This window comes from Colius striatus, chromosome Z, assembly GCF_028858725.1.
Source record: "Colius striatus isolate bColStr4 chromosome Z, bColStr4.1.hap1, whole genome shotgun sequence".
NCBI classification, from domain to species: domain Eukaryota; kingdom Metazoa; phylum Chordata; class Aves; order Coliiformes; family Coliidae; genus Colius; species Colius striatus.
Window position 1 is genome coordinate 72273574 of NC_084790.1, and position 20937 is coordinate 72294510.

At 39.5% G+C, this 20937-nt stretch overlaps 1 protein-coding gene across 1 annotated transcript in view; it reads right to left on the reverse strand.

Moving 5' to 3' along the window:
- Positions 1 to 20937, reverse strand: part of ROR2 (receptor tyrosine kinase like orphan receptor 2) — a 152357-nt gene that overhangs the window by 111774 nt on the left and 19646 nt on the right. The gene's annotated exons all lie outside the window — the stretch shown is intronic.

Here is a 20937-nt window from a genome sequence, read left to right on the forward strand (position 1 = left end):
TTACGTCTGTAAAGAGTTTATTGAAAAAAATACTCTCTTCATTCTGAATGGAATCTATAAAGTTTCCATTGATATACCCAAGCATTTTTCCTAACCAAGTAAAAGTATTTCTTCCTAACAAAAGTAAAAGCAGAATTGTTGATGAATTCACAATTTACCCACTGGAGCACAGCTGCCTCAAGCCACGTCAAAAAGCATCCTCAGCACATCATCAGCACTGTGCTTTTCTTTAGCCAAACACTCCTTGGAGTAACTGCGTTTTGAAAGCACTCAGACTATAAATTACCTCCGGCAAATCAACTTTCATTTTGTCTTCTAATGGAAGAAGACCAGAGACTCCACTCAAAATTACATTAGAAAGTATTTCTTGTCCCCCAGTGACCATATTGCCTGGACTATGCCAAATCCAGTAGCCATCCTTTACTATTGAAGACCAGCAATTCTTGTTACATAGATAAACCAAACTGACACAGACGAAAATTGCAGTGGCCACCTGGAAAAGTGGTCTAACAATGACTCTGAAGCGAAAACCATCATAAAGTCTATTAAAAACATGCCATGCATGTGGGGGACAAATTTGAAAATAAAAATCGTACTTATGTCTGAGGAGAACTGGAACAGAAGCAGGTCTACTCTAAGATCATCTTAATGGGCATGTAACTTTCCAACACATGTAATGTTAGGAATGAAAAAGCTGTCTAACTTAATTATCTAAAATCATTTTACAACTGTATACACAACTAACTGAAACACATCGTCTGTCCCAGAAATTACACTGTCATGAGAATACAAAATTGTATTTAATGCAAATCTCAGTTCTAATTTATAAAAAATTGTGTAAGCTATTAAATTTATAGAAATCATTTCAGACCAGTGCATCTTGAAGTATTTTCTCCATTTAGATATAGTCAGAGTTGTTTTTAAAAGCCCAAAGTAAACCAAACGTGGAATACTAGACCTTGGTTTATTTTTTTAAGGTGACTTTTTTGGACAATGATTCACCAAGAAGTAGTTTTCAATATGAGGGAGGTGCAGGGCTAGACATTGTATCCTTTTTTCAGTTCCATTCACTGAATTTACATTACTGGATCACAAATGAAATAATTAAATGTAAAACCTGATAGATAAAAGAAATATTTTGTCCCTATACTTGATTTTCCACATAACAGGATGAAGATCACATAATTACTTTTACAAAAAAACCCAAGAGTATGTTGGCTTCTAACAGAAAAGTGGTATTATAGCATCTAAATGTACAGTAATAAGTGAGGAGAAGATGCCAGTGAACACTCTTTGATAACTCACGAGGCTAAACAAGTATTAGCAGACTAACACAGCAGACACATGGAAATATCAAACTCCACACTGTCTTGCCACCACATCCATTGAACAGAAGCTGTGTATCCATACGATGTAATTATTTTACAGGAATGCTGCAGAAAGAACAAGAACTGTAAAGTGAGAGTGAACAGGATATTCACTTCTTAACCAGCTAACCTGACCTCTCAATTCTGCATGAAGACACCAGATAGGTAGCTAAGTTAGTGATTTAACAGCCAAGAAGTTGATCCAGCCACTTTCTGAGAAAACTGTCAGCCATCAGATTTATCAGATATCAGGTGTTTTTACCTGAAACATCACTATAGCAGAGCCTGATGCATAAAAAGTGCTATTTACAGCACACAGATGAAATACTAGATTTAAAGCAAAAAGGAGCAATAGCTAAAAACCGGCAAATCTGAACCAGTAGTTACTGAGGATATGTTCTCAAAAACAGTCAGGAGTTAAATGCTTTTGACCATATCTAATGTTTTAATTATCCAACCTCTTTGAAACATATTCCTATAACTGTTTCTGAAATGTCAGCTAAGAACCACCCAATATTAACAGATTGTTTAATTATTTCTCCATATAAATTCCTGTGTGCCACCTTTTGAATTTGTTGCTTGATTTGTCGAGAAGAAATAATAAAGATTACAATAACATTTAAATCTGGTACTACTCTTGCTTCTTGAGAAGTTGTTGAATTAGAAGTAAGCAAAGATTTTTTTTTTTTTTTAATGCTTTAACAATCCATTTGGCAGATGAAATAAGTCTTGATTGTTGGCAGTGAGAAACACACTCAGAAATGTGTGGTTGGACCAAAAAAGTCACTTCTAAGTAAAATAATGGAAAACATAAACCCACCATCCAAAAAACGCAACCAAGAAAGAAAAACAGGCGTCTTTCTCTTAAACCGGTGAATCATATATATCTTCAGTCCTGGAGATTCTTTAAATCAATTTAAAAAGGAAGACTTACCTATATCTTATCCAAGTATGGAAAATATGATGTCATTTGGCTTTTTATTGAAGCTATATTCCTTAATTTTAAAGTCCATTATCTGTTCCTTCTTCCACTTTCAAAATGACATCCTCATGGTTGCAAAGATAACATTCAAAAGAACAAATGCTGTGTTTTCATCCCAAATTCACAGCTAGTGTAATACAGTATTAGAAGTCTGAGTAAGTTTATAATTGCTGTCTGCAACCTCACAGGCAGTAAAACTACCATGAATCAAACTTATAAAAGCTGCAAAGAAGTGTGAAATTAAGAGCTCAAGTTTTATCTAAGGAGAAACACCCAAAAGATGAAGTCTGGAGCAGTAAGGTTTTTTTCTGCATGATATCATCAGAATTCCACATGAACCAGAGACATATGACGAGTTGTACAACTTTACACTCAGATGAATACACAGTTTCTCCCCAAAAACCTACAGCCACAAGTACTGTTTACAGTTTTTCTAGGAAACCAACATCCAATAGAAGTGACCAAATCATATGGAAACACATGGAATAGAAACACATGAGGCTTACGGGAGAGAGAAAGAAGAAATCGCCATCTCTCACAGCCACCCTTCAAAATGTGTCTTCTGCACCTTCAGATACATAAGGGAGATTCCCCATCAAACTCAACCCATTCAGCTTTTCACAGATGCAATTCAAGATTTCTCTTGAACTGCACATAAAGAAAATGGATTTGAAGTACAAGCTGGCTGTTCCTGCTCTTTGTTAGGCTTTCAAGACTGAGTTGCTCTTCTGGGGAAAAAAGAAATCCAAACAAACAAACAAAAAACCCCAAACCCAACAAACAAAAAAGTGTCAATACCCAAAAAACACACACCACAAGCAAAAAACCTTATTACTTGATTCTCATTAGATGCAGGAATGATAAGCCCTATGGCAATCACATCAGATAGGCAATTTTTTTTTGTATTTATAGTTGTAGTCCACAGGTGTTCAGAAAGAAATGTTCATATAAAAAAAAATCAGTAGTGTGGTGGAGGGCTGAGGAATTAAAGAAATAGACACCATAGAAGAATACAATGCCAACTGATTCAGTGTAACTTTCAAAAACCATTAACTCATATTGGGGAACAAATTTATAAATTCTTTAATAAAGAAAACACTGCATATCTATACAAATATACTCCTTGCTTCATCTTCTGCTATGAAAGCAGACCCCTATTATTACAAATTCAACAAGCTAAATTTACATCAGAATACATATCAGGTGAACAAATTAAAAAAATGAAGATAAAAGAAAGATTTGGTATAAAGCATTATTTTAAATATAGTCAAGATGTTAGTTATAAGTGACAAAATCACAAGCACCCTTATTGTTCCTTCAGATGACTGTATGCAGCAGTTTCTGAAACATTGTTCCCTTCATTTCTTCAGTGCTGCTCCTGCTTGTCTTCCCAACTTAGTTGTCAGACTGACTTAGGTAGTCAGCATATGTATATTCAGAATTGAAGCTAATGCCAGACTCATTATTAACTTATTTCTCTGTATGTAGGTCTCTCACTAAATGAATTTAACTTTTTTTTTATACCATACTTGGGCATTTTTCTACCATACTCAGGTGATTGCCTTTTTTTTTTTCTTCACTTATCTGTGTATTCTCTTTTCCCTGAAATAATTGTAATGTCTTTCAAATACCATGTGATATTCCGATCTTGTAACTTTTAACGTATTTCTTTCATCTTGAAATATTTTTTATTATCAGTTCAATATGAACTGTTATGAAATATTTAACATGAAGTAATATTTTATTACACTTTGCACTACATTTGTATCATGTTGGCAAGTATTCCTAAATATGAACACTGTGGAGGTAAATACATGCTTGCGATCTTCCATGTGTACATGGGAAAATGTGGTAGGTACAGATGGTTAGAAGAAAACAGTTTGATATTTTGAAATCTAGAAGTTGCAAAATGAAGGAAAATAAAAATCATTAAAACTGCAAGTATTCTCTGTGTGTAAAATCTTGCTGAAGCTTTTACAGTCATGCAGCTAGACTTTCAAGAGAACAAGCAATTTTTGTCAAGTACTTAAAACCAACACATTTAACTAGTCTCAGCCCAATAAAAATAAAATTCTTGTGCAAGTAAACACTGTATGAAAAAATAACACACATTGTTTTCCTAAACTGTGTTCAAAACCAGGCTGGCAGTTTTATGTTAGAAAATATCTTAATACCCCAAGACATTTGCATCATGATTTCTGTGACTTCATAGGATCTCAGTTTAAAGAAATGAAATGTTTTCAACAAGTTTTTAAAATATTGTACACATGGAAGATTGTAAGTACATTTGTTACCTTCATCTCAGACAGCATTTAAAACAAAAAGACATTACAAAAACTTGTGCTCTTTTCAGTTGATACAGTAATTGCATGCAAACTACAGGAGGTTTATAAATTCATTTTCCCAGACCCAGTTAATTTTCTGAAATAGCCTGCAAGGTGTAGCAGAGCTTTCCAGGAATGCACCTTCTAACTCCATTTCCTGTTGTATTTTAAACCCTGCCAAATGAACATTTCAAAGCAGAACATAGAACGTTAGCATGTGACTAAAGTCTTCCAAAATCACAAAAGCTGACATGATAATTTTGAAATGAGATGTGGGGTTTTTTTGATTGAAGAAATATGGATTATGATATCCAAGAGGGTCTAAGAAATAATTCTAGTAGTATTGCAGCCCCTGTAGAATTTGCTTTTAATTTCCATAAAATGTTGGTATTGAAATAAAGTACAACTGCTCCTGTAATTGTCTTCCTATTACTTTGCTCCTTCTAATTCTTGGAGTGAAACAGGACTTGAAGAAACTTCCTTTAAATACTGTTTGCTGCATGCTTCAGATGGAGGGAGATTTTGAGCCCTCCTTGCAAAGGGATGCCTGACCCAGTCCTCTTCAGTGGAGCCAACACAGAGCTCTGCCATTGACCCAAGAGGATGCAGAGCCCCAGGCTGGCCTCCTCCAGGCTCAGCACCCAGCATCCAGTGACTTCACAAGCCAGTGCTTCTTGGCTGGCCCTGTAACTCGCGGCCTATGACTCATAAGCTGTAACAACAGCACCACACTGTATCAGTCAACCTTGTTCCTGACCCCCTACTCTGTCCTGGTGTGGCCACATCTGGAGTACTGTGTCTGATTTTGGAATTCCTAGCTCAAGAATGATGATAGAGAACTTCTGTAGACAGTCCAGAGGAAGGAAACCAAGATGATTAGGGGAGCAGAATGTCTCTCTGATGAGGAAACTGTGTGGGACTTGGGTCTGTTTAGCCTGCAGAACACTGAGCAGCCACCTCAGAAATGCTTAAAAGTACCTAAAAGGTGAGTGTCAAGAGGATGAGGCTACTCTTTTTCTCTTCTTTCTGTAGTGCCCAGAGACGGGACAAGGGGTAATGGACACAAGCTGGAAGAAAGGAAGTTCTACTTGAATATGGGGAAAAACTTCTTTCCTGTGAGGGAGCCCTTGCATTGGCTGTCCAGAGAGGTTGTGGAGTCTCCTTCTCTGCAGATTTTCAAAATCTGCATAGACATGCTCCTGTGCCACCTGATCAAGGTGAATCTGTTGTAGCAGGGGGGTTGTACTTCATGATTTCTAGAGGTCCCTTCCAATACCTGGCATTCTGTGATTGTGTTCCTTTGGTCCATTAAATAAGCAACACAAAGAACAACTAAAAACTCTGATTTCAGTGGCATTGTTTGACAAATGATCTGAAAAAGATATCTGAGGTGCCTACAAGGTATTTGCAGTGAGAATGTACTAGCAGTTCTCCAACGGCATCTGCCATTCTTGGACATGTCATAATTGCTATATACAGAAAAAGAAAAAAAGTTTTTGGCCACACAGTACCAGTGAGCAATAACTGTCCCTGTTGTACAGCTGTCAGCAACAGCTTCTGAAACTGACAGCATTTTCTCTCAAAAAGGCAACACAAAAAAAATAATAGCTCAAAATCATGCACACCGTGATTCTGCAATGTGTGAGACTCCCTTCCTAATAAAATAACTAAACACCTGCATTTATACAGCTAGGAAAAGAAAATTCCATATTATCATTTGCTTTACCAGTACCATTTCCTCCAGAAACCTGTAAACTCACTGGGAGAAGCAACATAGATGGACTGTATTTCGAAAACTTGGTTTTCTGAGTGATTGTGAGATGAAAGTTGCACTTGGATCTTTGATTCATTGAGTAACATTTGCATGAGTCAAATGTATGAATGCAAGAAGCTGTTATGCTTCAGAGGCACAGACACAGAGCAGTCTTCAAGGCACACAAAAATAGAAGGAAATTACATAGGCTGACATGAACATATAACTAACTTCTGCAAGTAACAGACTTGACTTAACTGAGTGTATTGGCTATCTTAGTCAGAAAGATAACATGCAAAAAGCATTTAACTGGTTGGGGGGGGGGGTCCCCATGTTATGCTATTTTCTCAGGAATACATACTTTTCCCAAGACTTTTAACAACGGTCTTTTATTTGGCAAAAAAAAGAAAGAACATCCAGAGATCTAAATATCTGATTCTGGACTTGCTGCAACCCTTCTGAATGATTGTCACAAAATTTAGTATTTTTTGTAGTGAATAAAAATGCCTTCACGTTTTTGTTGGTTTTGGTTTGGTTGGGTTGGAGTGGGTGGACAGTGTTGGGTTTAAGAGATCTTTTTAAGTTGGTCGTTACCTGTACTTAAGAAACAAATTTTAAATGAAGGGAAAAAAAATGTCCATAATTGTTACAAAATTGAATGCAGATGTCAAATCAGAGCTAACACTTCTATTGTAATCACAGGTCAGTGCTAGTTCTCTTAAGTTTCCTATGAAAAGTATGTTTCTCATGACTCCTTTTAAAGAGACACTTATTTCTAACACCTGCTTTCGTTCTACACACAGACTGAAGTGTGTGATTACTACTGAGAACGTATGATTACAAAAAATTTAACACTTACTTTCAGATGGTCCCCATATTTCCCTCACCCATTCCAGTCATCTCCATTGCCATGTATTTTTCATGTAAGAAGCAAAGAAATATCACACCATATTATTTCAAGATTGTTTAAATTATGTTACCTTGGAAGTATGCCTCTTTTTAAAAAAAAAAAAAAACAGTTATTTTAATACCTCTGCAATTCTGTTTTTCTTTAGACTTATAATTGATCAAACCAAAATAATTCTCTGTCCAAATCTGCATTCTTTTAATAATTTTCCCATTCTTTCATTATCATCCTAAAATACTGCACTCTTACAATGTGGAATTCTTTAATCAGTTCTGACACGCACCTACTTTTTACTTGGCCCAACCTCAGCAAACACAGTCGTGCTCTACCACACATCATTTCTCTCCACAACCTCTCTTTTCCTTTGGGTAACATACTTCATTTCAAAACATACCTTTTGCTACAAAGCAAGAATCCAGGTTTCTGTAAGAGTAAATTAGAAGCTGAATAATTAATCCACAAGCAGAATTCTGGTTTAATTCACAAATACTGTTCTCATTCCATCTGAATTTTGGCCAAACCAGATGCAAAACTTAGCTTCAGTCTGCCTAATCAATTGCCATTACTGAAATCTTCATTTTTTTAAAAAGAGACTTAAACTTGAGACTAATGTTCCAGGATCAATGATTCTTCAGGTTCATCAACTCTTATGTGGTATTTAACAATTACAAAATAAATATGTAAAACACCAAGTCATAGAATCATAGAATCAGAGAAGTCAAAATATTAAATCTGCTACAACTATCACCATTTGGGAACTCAGCCCAACACCACCAGAATTATGCTAGAGAACAGACAGATAATTTACAAGACCACACAAAGGAGGAAGCAAAAGATACATATATACTTTTCTAATAATAAGTTGCAGAAGCATATCCTTTCAGAGAGCAAGGCTTCTGCCATCAAAAAAACACCCCAAATCGGAGAACAGGGATACTTAAAACTATCTATAGGTTTCCTAGGACAATAGGTTTGATTCAAAAACGATAGAGTTACCCTACCACCTGCTTTAGATAAAGTGTCACTAGTGTTAATAACATACTAAATGATGTGCAGTTTTGGGGGTCTGCTTTTCATTCATCATGCTGAAACGCTGCAGATGAAACTTTAACTTCATGTCACAGCTCTCTTTCTTGAGAAGAATATTGACTGTACATCTCATCTGGTTTGTACACAGAGTTCTCATAATTAACGGAAATGTCTTCTTCAACCATCTCCTCCTCTTTCTGGAAAGCCGTTCCACTGCAGGAGAGACAGCATCAACTAGTTCTAGGAGTGGGAGGAGGTGTTGTAGTGGGTCTGGGACGATAGTGATTTTCCACAGCAGCTCCTGCAGTGCTGTGCTTACTGTTGATATCAATATTATGACTACCGCTTGCACAACATCAGGGCTGTCCCTCCAGCATTCCTTCCCCCACCTTCACCAATAGCTGTGAGTGGGCATGATCTTGGGAGGGACTATGGCCAGGACAGCTGACCCAGGCTGACCAAGGAGATATTCCATACCATATGACGTCAGCTCAGTAATATAAACTGGGGGAGAGGAGCAGGAAGGGGAGGCGAGATTCATTTCTGGCCTTCCCAAAGCAACCGCTACGCGTACTGAAGCCCTGCTTCTCGGGAGGTGGCCGGACATCGCTGCTGATGGGAAGTAGAGAGTAACAGCTTATCTGCTTCTGCTTTGCTTCCCGCACGCGCGGCTTTGCTGCTTATTTATTAAACTGCTTTTATCTCAACCCACGAGACTCCCATCTTATTTTCTCCCCTTCCCTGGCTTGCTGAGGAGGTGGGGGATAAAGCGGTGTGGTGGGCACCTGGCATCCAGCCAGGCTCAAACTACCACAGGTGTATAGACACTGGAAGAAAGCTTCCCCTGTAAACTGTGCTGAAGACTACGGTGAGGCAGCTGTGCCCCTGCAGTCCATGGAGGCCACCGGGGCACAGAGATCTACTCACAGACCATGGAGGACCACACGCCGGAGCGAATGGATGTCTGAAGTAGGCTGTGACTCTGTGGGAAGCCCACACTGGTCCAAGTTCCTGGCAGGACCTGGGAACTCGTGAAGAGAAGAATACACACTGGATCAGGTTTGAAGTCACGACCTGTTTGATCCTGTGAGGGCCTCAGGCTGGAGCAATCAGATCCTGAGGGACTGTTTTCCCCATGGTTGACCCGTGTTGGGGCAGGGTGTGAAGAACAGCACCCCATGGGAAGGCCCCATGGGAAGGCCCCATGTCAGAGCAGTTCATGAGGAACTACAGCCCATGGGAAGGATCTAAGTGGAAAAAGTTCATGAAGGACCATCTCCCATGGGAGAGACCTCACACTACAGCAGTGGGAAGTGTGATGAGGCCACCAGCTAAGAAGCAGTGGCAAAGTTCTTCTATAATGAAGTGACCATAACCTCCACCCTCCTGTGCTGCTGGGAGGGAAGGAGGGAGAGTCCCAGAAAGAAGGGAGGGTGGGGGGAGGTGTTTTAAGATTCAGTTTTATTTATTATTTTCCCTACTCTGTTCTGTTTTCTCATTAATAAGTCAAAACTTTTCTCCCCAGGCTGAGTCAATTTTGCCCATGACGCTGACTGCTGAGGAATCTCCCTGTCCTCATCTCAACTCGTGAACCTTGTGTTGTTTTTCTCTCTCCTCTGTCCAGTTTAGGAGGGGAGTGATAGAACGACTTGGTGGGCATCTGACACCCAGTCAGGGGTAATTTACCACAGTAAGAACAGCCCGAGACAACTGCTTTGGTGGCAGGAGTACCAGCGAAATAAACAAACAAACAAATAAATAAGGAACATAAAGTACTATCAACCAACTACAAAGAAATTAAGCTTATCGCTTCTTTAGGAAGTTGTACAGGAACAGAATATGACATGACCCTGGGCGTTATTCCACGGCAGCACTCCAGTTTGGAACACATAAACAACCCATACCTTCAGCAGGTCACATGTTGGGAGCTCAAGAAGAAAAAAACTGGTTGCAACATCACTTGGAACTGAAGAGTTTTAGAGAGTACTGCAAAATGAAATGCATGTTCCTAGATGTGAATACAAAATATGCTATTAATCCTTCCTTTCTTTACACCAGACCATCTTTATGGTTATACTAGACAAATTTACACAGGAGCTCCAAATTTCACAAACAATGCATCTGTAATCCTATTTCTGTATAACAACAATTTTAAAAATACATATACTTGACATTTTCATACAGTCACACTGGGCACCAAATTTACACAGGAGTTTAAATGTTTCCAAACAATGTATCCATAATTCTATTTCTGTCTTACAATAATTTTTAAAATAGACATATCTGAAATCTTCACAAGGTCTTAATCCACCCATGAGTAGTCTTGCTGTTTAGAAAAAAAGTGGCATACTTGACAAGACAATGAGTCTACTCAGACTAACATGTACTTAACACATTGCTCCTGTGATGCAGAGCCAAGAGAATAAATTTAATAATCCCCTTAAGAATTTTTAGACATCTATAAATTAGATGCCTCATATACAATTGTATTTTTAGCTGTGTTTTTCCAACAAAAAATATGTGAAACACAAGAGAAAACTAAATCCTTTTGCCAAGACTTTGGAGCCTCAAGCCCTTAAAGCATGTGGCTAATGTGCTTAGGACCATATGAGAAAAAGATAACATGCATTAGCCACAGGAATGAGCACACACATCTTATGAATAATGCAACAAACAGGTAAAATTAACATCACAAGCTGTTGACAGGCCAGGCAGAAACTCCCTACAGGCAACTGGGACTGAAATGAGGAACTCTTTATTTTTGAGTGTCTCATATCCTTCCCGTCCAAATTCATATTCCTCAAGACAAACTGGCAACCGCACAGTGCCGTGTAAAGTTGGTACTTCACTTGCACATTAGACACAGTAGCTGGCTGAACAAACATAGTAATGTTGAGTCAGCATTTCAGACAGCCTTGTCAGACCGGGACACATTCATCACTTTTTTTTAACCAAGTAAGATTTGCACAAGAATAGAAGACAGGGTTGACTGCTCTTTACAAAGACAGCATTACTTGTAACATTTTGCAAAATAAAGTAGCTTTCATATTTGGCTTGACAAACTTTAGTCTGATGCCTAACAGAAATCACTTTTGATCACAGCCTTTCCACCAGTAAATGACATGTTATGGGTTCTCATTAAGAAAATTAAAATAATGGTGTCTTTATTGACTACTCAAGGCAAAAAGCAATCTTCTTGTCAATATTAGTAAACAACTGTAAATACTTAGGAACCTAAGAAAAAAGGGATTATTTTTTTTCATTCCATTACATAATCTTCTCTGGGCATATGTCCACATGAGTGGATGGAAGGCAGAGATGGGGGACAGAATGAGGCCCCCTTTGTACAAGGGGAAATGGTGCAAGACCTGCTGTTCCACCTTTACACATGCAAGTAGAATGGAATCCACCCAAGGGTGCTCAGGGAGCTGGCAGAAGTGCTCGCTGGGCATTCTCCATCATCTACCAGCAATCTTGGCTCACTGGGGAGGTCCCAGCAGACTGGAGGATGGCAAATGTGACATCCATCTGCAAGAAAGTTCAGAAGGAGGATCCCAGGAACTACAGGCCCGTCAGCCTGACCTCAGTATTGGAGAAGATTATGGAGCAGATCATCCTGAGTGCCACTGTGAGGCACATACAGGATATGCAAGGGTTCAGGCCAGGCAACATGGCTTCATGAAGGACAGGTCCTGTTAGACCAATCTGATCTCCATCTATGACAAGATGACCCATGTAGTGGATGAGGGAAAGGCTGTGGATGTGGTCTTCCTGGACTTCAGTAAGGCCTTTGACATAGTCTTCCACAGCATTCTTCTGGAGAAACTGGCTGTCCATGGCTTGAATCCTACTCTGATCTGGGTGCAAACCTGCTGGGTGGTTGAGCCCAGAGACTTGTAGTGATTAGAGTTAAATCCAGTTGGTGGTCATTCACCAGTGGTGTTCCCCAGGGCTCAGTGCTGGGGTCTATTCTGTTTAATATCTTTATCGATGACCTGGATGAGGGGATTGAGTGCATCCTCAGTAAGTTTGCTGATGACACTAAGCTGAGCAGGAGTGTAAACTCTCCCTCTTCAGAGGGACCTTGGCAGGCTGGAGAGATGGGCCGAGGCCAACTGCATGAGATTTAACAAGGCCAAGTGTCAGGTCCTGCACTTGGGCCACAACAACCCCAGGTAATGGTACAGGCGTTGGGCAGAGTGACTGAAAAGCTTTCTGGCAGAAAAGTATCTGGGAGTGTAAATTGACAGCCAGCTGAACACAAGCCAGCATGGTGCCCAAGTGGCCAAGAAGGCCAATGGCATCCTGGTTTGTATCAGAAATAGTGTGGACAGCAGAGTCAAGGAAGTCATTGTTCCCTTGTACTGGTGAGGTCACAACTCGAATACTGTGTTCAGTTCTGGACCACTCATTACAAGAAGGACATTGAAGTACTGAAGTGTGTCCAGAGACGGGTAATGAATCTGGTGAAGGATCTAGAGAACAGGTCTCATAAGGAGTGGCATGAGGACCTGGGAATGCTGAGTCTTTTCCAACCTCAATGATCAAGGCATACTTCAATTATTTTGTTTAGAAAAATCTTTAAGACTTTGTTTGCTTTGTTGTCATAGGTAACATTTTTTTTTCACTCAGATTAAAGATAAACCTTATGGCTCTTGTTCAGATAAGCTGTCAAAATTCCAAGCCTGATGTTTGAGCTTGATCGGTAGGACCTGCTAAAGGACTTGGATATATCATTTTCTTGTGCTACTAACTTTTTCTAAAGGGTTTATAACAAAACAAATGTAAATAAAGGCAAGAATAAAAGCTCTATTATATTTACTCTGAAGAACATGAATCTTGCTAAAAATCCTAACTGGAACATCATTAATGCAGAGCAAGAAAACTTAAAATGCATAAAAACATAAAACACAACAGAAATTTAAATTTTTTGAATAGGTTATCATCATGGATAAAACACAGAAAACCTACCAATATTAAGTAAAAAAAAAGTTTTTCTGTTCCTATAAACACCTCTTGTACTACAGTCATAATGGATTAAGCAAACTATGCTCCGAAACATGTCTTCCTGTAGCATTTAAATCCCAGAAGAGTTTGGTCTCTGGTACTCAGTGAATCATCACTGACTCCAAACATCTATCTTGAAGATCAAATTTTGCTTCCACATTTTGACAACAAGCTTTTTTACTTTGTTTTTTAGCCACCATGACTGAACTGAAAAGACTGAAATAAGCTCATATTGTCCTTCAATGAGTATGTACCCGATAAATTAACAGCAAAGCTCCTTATACTAGATGAAATATGTTGTACAATGACTGCCACGAAGATTTTGCACAGTTCAAGATTTGCTTTCCACTTAAGAGGGAAAATACATTAATATTGAAGTGTTATTTTCAAACAAGATGAAGTAACACTATGGGGATTGTTGGAGTAAAATATATCAGGCTGTGGTTGAAACTGTAAAGGGCTAGCAATCTCACAGACTATCCATAGCTCATCACTTACAGAAATGTAAACCTATTTGTCACAACAAACACATCAACTTTTCCATGTTCTGAACCTAAGCCGAATTACACTTCTATTGCAGAATGATAAAGGTTGAATATACCTTTCAAACAGCTCCCATGGGCCACCGGTTACCATGGACTTTAGTGTTATCTACTGACACAGGAAATCTCCATGTGGGTGTTGCATCATGCACTCTTTGGGCAAGCGGTTTCTCTCCTTGTTGGGCACAGATTCTGCAGTCAAATCATCAGACACTGCAGTACATAATGCCCTAGAGAGCTGCATCAAGTACACAACCACAGAGGCAGACTGTGAGGTGCTCAGCTTCAACTGTGTAGGTTTTGAAAGCAAGGTGATTGTCATGACCTAAAGGTTCAGGTAGACCTTCAGAAGAACCCAGAGGAGTCCCATGACACACCCATGCATTAAGCATACTTGACACATGTCTACCTACATTCTCTTTTTCCATTTCCAAGTGATCCTCAGAATAATAAAAAAAAAAACAACCAAAAAAAACCCAAAACACCCAGACTCCATTTAGACCTAATTCTAGAAAACCACAAATCTACTTCATTCCCTCTTGACCATATCAGCACGTGTGCTGCCTCATTAACTTCATCAACTACGCTCTAACCAAGAGATGACAGAAGACTCTTATGCTTCAAAAGCATCTATTTCAGTATATGTACTCCTAAAACCAAGACAATACTCATGGAAACAGTAAACGTCTGACAAAATTATGGTAGCTGACCTGCCAGAAGTCAAGTAGTTCTAAATGTTTTCCTTGGAGGCTTTTTTTAGAAGATAAAGAGCTGTCACATTGACATCTAAACATTCCCATGTTCTCACAACTTCAATAACAACACTAATAACTGATCTGTAATCATTAAAAAAAAAAAAAAACTTTAAAAAAAAATATCTGTCTCCACATCACAGGTGATGTCAGCAGAGCAAGCAATATAACTAGTTCACCCCAAGTAAAACTCAGCCTGAAAAAACAATCAGATAGTGTCACAGTAACCTGAGAACCCCAGGAAATGCCAGAGTTGTCAGGCCACCACCTTCTCAGTAACATTTACCCCAGATTAGAAACTGGATACACCAGGTCAGTAGTTGGCAACACTCCCAGGCTCAAACGATGGCCAGTCAAACAAGAGAGAAGGGTACTCTTCCACCTCCTGCACTACTAACAAGAGGGCCTGAGAGTCTCTGGAGAACCAAAACAGCACTTCACAGAAAAATGACAAGTTATGCTTTTACCTTCTGTAGAGTACTGCATTTCTCAGCAAAATAATTTCCTCAAAATTAACAAAGAAGTCTTCTCTTTAAAATGCTTTGCTTCAAGGCAGTGGGTAACTTGATCTACTGCTATGGAATGTGCTTCACTGAAATTAGAAATTGCAGCTGGGAGTTCATTAAGACTGGAGCAATCTGATTACCGAGGTGATAAGAACCTCACAATAATTCTGTTGCTACTTATCTTTTAAGTGTTGAGCGCATAACTGGCTGGCTGGATGAGGGAAGAGCAGTGGATGTCATCTACCTTGATTTCAGCAAGGCTTTTGACACCATCTCCCATTACATCCTCATCAGAAAGCTCAGGCAGTGTGGACTGGATGAGTGAATGGTGAGGTGGATCGAGAACTGGCTGAATGACAGAGCCCAGAGGGTGGTGATCAATGGCACAGAGTCGAGTTGGAGGCCTGTGGCCAGTGGAGCTCCACAGGAATGGCTTCTGGGGCCAGTCTTGTTCAGCATCTTCATCAATGACCTGGATGAGGGGACAGAGTGCTCAGCAAGTTGGCTGATGACACCAAGCTGGGAGGACTGGCTGATTCCCCAGAAGGCTGTGCTGCCATTCAGCGGGATCTCGACTGGCTTGAGAGTTGGGCAGAGAGGAACTTCATGAGGTTCAACAAGGACAAGTGCAGAGTCCTGCATCTGGGAAGGAACAACCCCCTGCACCAGTACAGGCTGGGAGTCAAACTGCTGGAGAACAGCTCTGCAGAGAGAGACCTGGGAGTCCTGATTGATAATAAACTAACCATGAGCCAGCAATGTGCCCTCGTGGCCAAGAAGGCCAATGGCATCCTGGATGCATCAAGAAGAGTGTGGCCAGCAGATTGAGGGAGGTTTTTCTCCCCCTCTACTCTGCCTTGGTGAGGCCTCATCTGGAGTCCTGTGCCCAGTTCTGGGCTCCACAGCTCAAGAGGGACAGGGAACTGCTGGAGACAGCCAGGAGCAGGGCCACTAGGATGACCAGGGGACTGGAACATCTTTCATAAGAGGAAAGGCTGTGGGAACTGGGGCTGTTTAGTCTGGAGAAGAGGAGACTGAGGGGGGCTCTTATTAATATTTACAAATATCTAAATGGTGGTGTCAAGAGGCTGGGACATCCCTTTTTTCTATTGTATCTAGCAACAGGATAAGGGGTAATGGGATGAAGCTGGAACATAAAAAGTTCCATTTAAATATAAGAAAAAACTATTTCATTGTGAGGGTGATGCAACCCTGGCAACAGGCTGCCCAGGGCAGGTGTGGAGTCTCCTTCCTTGGAGGTCTTCAAGACCCACCTGGATATGTTCCTATATGTCCTGATCTACATAGACCTACTTCTGCAGGGCAGTTGGACTAGATGATTGGTCCCTTCCAATCCTACCATTCTATGATCTCTTCATAATGATTGGGATGGGGGAAGGTGGTGGAAGACAGAGCATCAATAAATGGTCAGTAAAGCTTTGACTAACAGATTTTCATGGAACAAGAAATACAGCTGTTTCTAAATCAGATTACAGTGTAAAAAAATCCTTTGCTCACTTACTTCCCTTTCTTTCCCAACCTTGAAGATGGCCCACTGCTACAAGAGCTCCATCCCCACACATCACGATAAACAGTCACACAGTCAAACGTAGACATCCTGTATGTGTTTATTTTAATCAATCTGTATTTTTTACACAAATGTCCAACCCCTATAAGGACACAGATTCACTGGAAGATGATGTGATCTCTGTCTGCCTCATGGGGAATGAATGGTCTGCAGAACACCTTGTGGCTGTGAGCACCCTGAGTCTCCAGAGCACAGAACTTGATGTACATCTCCATTTCTTCCCTACCCAAGCGCCCAAGTATCTCTCCAAAGGAAACTAAGTATGTAGGACCAGTGCATGACCAGTCTCATTCTGACATAGAATCAGAACACCCTGGCATGTATATTGAGAGACAAGAATGAGGAGGCATGTCTTCAAATGTATCTGTCCACAACATAGAACAGATTATCATTAAAGACACTAATGTAAAAAGAAAAAGGCATGAAACTAACTGACTAAAAAAAAATTCAAATAACCTTAACTAAGAACAGTCCTTTTTTATTTACAGAAACTAAGATGTCAAATTTAACTTCAGGTGAGGCTATAAAGCTTTTTTGGAACAGAGATTCTCCTGAAATGCCGTTTTACAGAGACATATTGTGCCAGTATACTTCAAGTTAAATATTTACTAGACACTTGAGAGCTACAAGACACTAACGTAACTTATATTCTCTACAAAAATCACACACATAGAATAAAAGTCAATCAAACCATTCTTCTGAAAAGCAGAAGTATCAGGATCATCAGAAGGGAAAAAAAAAGATAAAAAACCAAGATTCTAATTTACTTTTCAAAATGAAATAAAATCAACAGAAAACTCCCACTCCTGTTCTTAAGGAAGGACTAGTAGTTGAAATCTATCACATTGAATCAATTTGAAAACTTTTTTTTTTTTTACAGAATTGCTAGTAATTTTTTCCCAACCAAGCTGAAATTATCACCTAGTATCAAATTGGCAGGAAATAACGTGTAACAAAAATAACATTTTTGAAATTCCACTAGCTATGTAGAAATTTTTGGCTTTTGGATAAAAGCATAGTATCTAATAGAGACTACACATAAAACAGAATTCATAGAATTACAGGACAGATTTACATGAAAGCATGCATGATTAATTCTTTTAAGTATTACTATGATGTCAAAAACTCCTGACTTATAAAAAAAATAACATAAAACTCTTACTTATTCAAATGGGAAAATAATTTGTACTAAATCTCAGTGAAATTTACAGGAATGGTACCAGCTCAGGTGTAGTTTTTGGCATATACAGATCTGTGTTTTGGGGTAAACTACCTTCACTGAAGCAGAACTGGAAGCCAAGTCTTTATCTCACACAAGCTGATTGAGGAGACAGGAGCATTATTCTGGTAAACTTAAAAGCTAGCTTTTGACGAGTGAAAGCAGGCTGCTGGAGGAAGGGAAGGGCAGGAGAGGTAGACAGGACTACATTAAAATGTCACCAGGCTGAGCAGTTCTGCTAGGCAGAATGTATGTACACATTGACCTTCTGCCTTAAAATCACCTGTTTGTCATCACAAGGGCATCAGTGGGGCATGGGAATACATCTTCTTAGCTAAATCTGAAACATGTACAGCACCAAGAATAGTTATCAGAGAAGCAAATACTAAACCATACTTGAGAATCTAGCTCATGAATGAATATGAGCATACCCAGTGAGAGGTTGGGAACAGTCTTACTGCAAAACAGACCATTCCTTCTCCAAGAGGAGAGGATCAAGGCTTGTGAGTATGAAGAGTTTGCATCATGGTATTGAAATGTGGAGCTGAAAATGGAGGAACGGGATGCCCAGACAGAATGCATTAGGACAACCAGGTACACAGGCTGGTGAAATCCTTGAGGCAGAGGGAGCCAGTACATCACAGGCCACTTGCACCCACCACAGTTCACCACCTCACTGGAGAAACTAGCCACCCATACAGGCATGGACCATGCAGGTACAGCCAGCTACAGGGCTGTGGGCATCATTCGCACCCTGCCCCACATGGGAGACAGACACAACATCACCTCTTCAAGGAAGAGTGCAATTTGGACAAGGTGTTCAGGAATTGCTGTGAGGACAGCAAGCAAAACCCAGACAAAACTGGGATGGTCACTTTCCCCTCTCTGCAAGGCAGCTCACTGGCGTCAGTGCATGGCTCAGTAGGTGCAATTCACCTTCTGCTTCCTCGGCAGCTACTCCCAGGCAACGCCCACAGCATGGGGAGAAGCATTTCAAATCCTCACATCTCATCTCACAACCTACCTCTTCAACCTTTCTGGTTTATATAACACAGATGTCAGTCCAGCAAAAAAGAGGCATCAATCAGAAATAATCTGGATGGCAGCTAAAGCATTATAACACACGGAAAGACTGAAGGGCAGGCACCCAGGCTATGCAGGCAAAAGACTCCTCCAAATTTAAAACAAATTTGTCAAGCATTTGCACCTTCATACAACATGAACAAACTTTCCACTCAGCATTTTGCAAGCTTCACAAGAGATAAATTCAAGCAGCATGACTCCTTGTTATCATTACAAAATCAAACATAAATACAGTCAATTAACAGACCACAGGCTTCAGCACAGCACTTCCATCTCAGCAAAAGTTGAGCAGTTTTGAATTTCTGTAACATCTCTTGTCACCCTTCGATAACTGAATGTGCTGTTGAGGCCAGCAGAGAAACACAGAGCATCATCCATGGAGGCCTCAGAGCCATGAAATAATTTCACTTTTGAAATGTGCTTAAATAATATTTCAGTGTGAAGAAACAGACATCTTTACTGTGCACTACATTCCTGCCATTCCAACCTGTCCACAGGTTCCTATTCATGTTCTCTTTCCTCTGTATACAGAAAGCCTTCTTTCTCGAAGGACACATTGCCCAGGGAAATTTCAGAGCATACTACATTTTCAGAGAACATGCTTGGAAGTTTAAATTATTGAAAATATACTATCTTTTAAGAAAGAAATTAAAAAAAAAAAAAGAGCAGGAGAGAGACATAGACCAGATGGTGTGGGAGGTAACTCAAAACAGCATAAGGGTTATTAAATTGCATACACTTGGAACCATTAACTGGCCGACAATCATGAAGACATGTTTCCAAGTCTGAATATTCAGGGCTAAAATTCTAGGACTAAAACTAGCAGCAAAATCAATATCAAAATAATGACACTGTAAATTTAATGGGGCAAGGGGGAGGGGGGAAGAAGAGATAATTTATTTGGTGTTTAATTTATGTTTACCACAGTTACAACTGTATATTTGAACCGAGCCATCTTTCTGATGGGAGAATACAAACACTGACTTCTAGGTAGGGTATAGTTCTCTACCAAAAATATTCTTCTTGTACATGGTGTCACAACAAAAGAAAAAGCCACAAAGAATACATCAGAATTTCAAAAGCATATGCATTTTCCAATGAAAGATGCAGATACACTATAATTCTGAAAAGGGAATCATAAATTTAATAAGCAACTTTAAACATCCAAGTTAGAAAATTGTGGACAAACTGCATAGCATACCAGCATAAATGTTTCCCAAATTTGCAAAACACAGCATAAATTACAACAGGTAATGTTTACTGGAATGCAAAAAATTAGTTTTTCCCTTTTGCTCTTACACTCTGAACTGCATAACTTTAACACTATCCTCTGATAACAGAAAAAAGGGAGAAAAAAATCTCATATGAAAGGTTGAGCACTAAAGTAATACACCTGAACCATTATCAAATTTGTGAACCATTCAAAGAAACAGATAGGCTAGGAGGCCATTTGCCTAAGTTATATAAGGCAAACAGAATGGCACCTTGGTTCTTGAGGTTAGACAACACTTTAACAACCCTTTCTGAAATGCAGTTAAAGCATACAATGCAAATAAAAGAAATCACAGAAGGATATAGGTTGCCTGTTAAAGGGAAAGGGCTTAGGGTAGGTATTGTTAGTAATTACAGCTATATAACCTCATCTTCAAAGCATTAAGCAAAGAGAATTCTCAACTCCCCACTGACTCAGAGTAGTGTTCCTATTATGCATAGAGAGACATTAAAGTCTGAATGGCAACCTCAGGCTGTCAAGTCCGTCCACATGAACCCAAGCAATAAAGGCAGAAGTTTGGCTCACACTTTATTTTAATTCAACTATTCAACAAATTTGTATGATTCTGGCAAGGTCATAAAAAAGGAAAGACACTGTAAAACAGA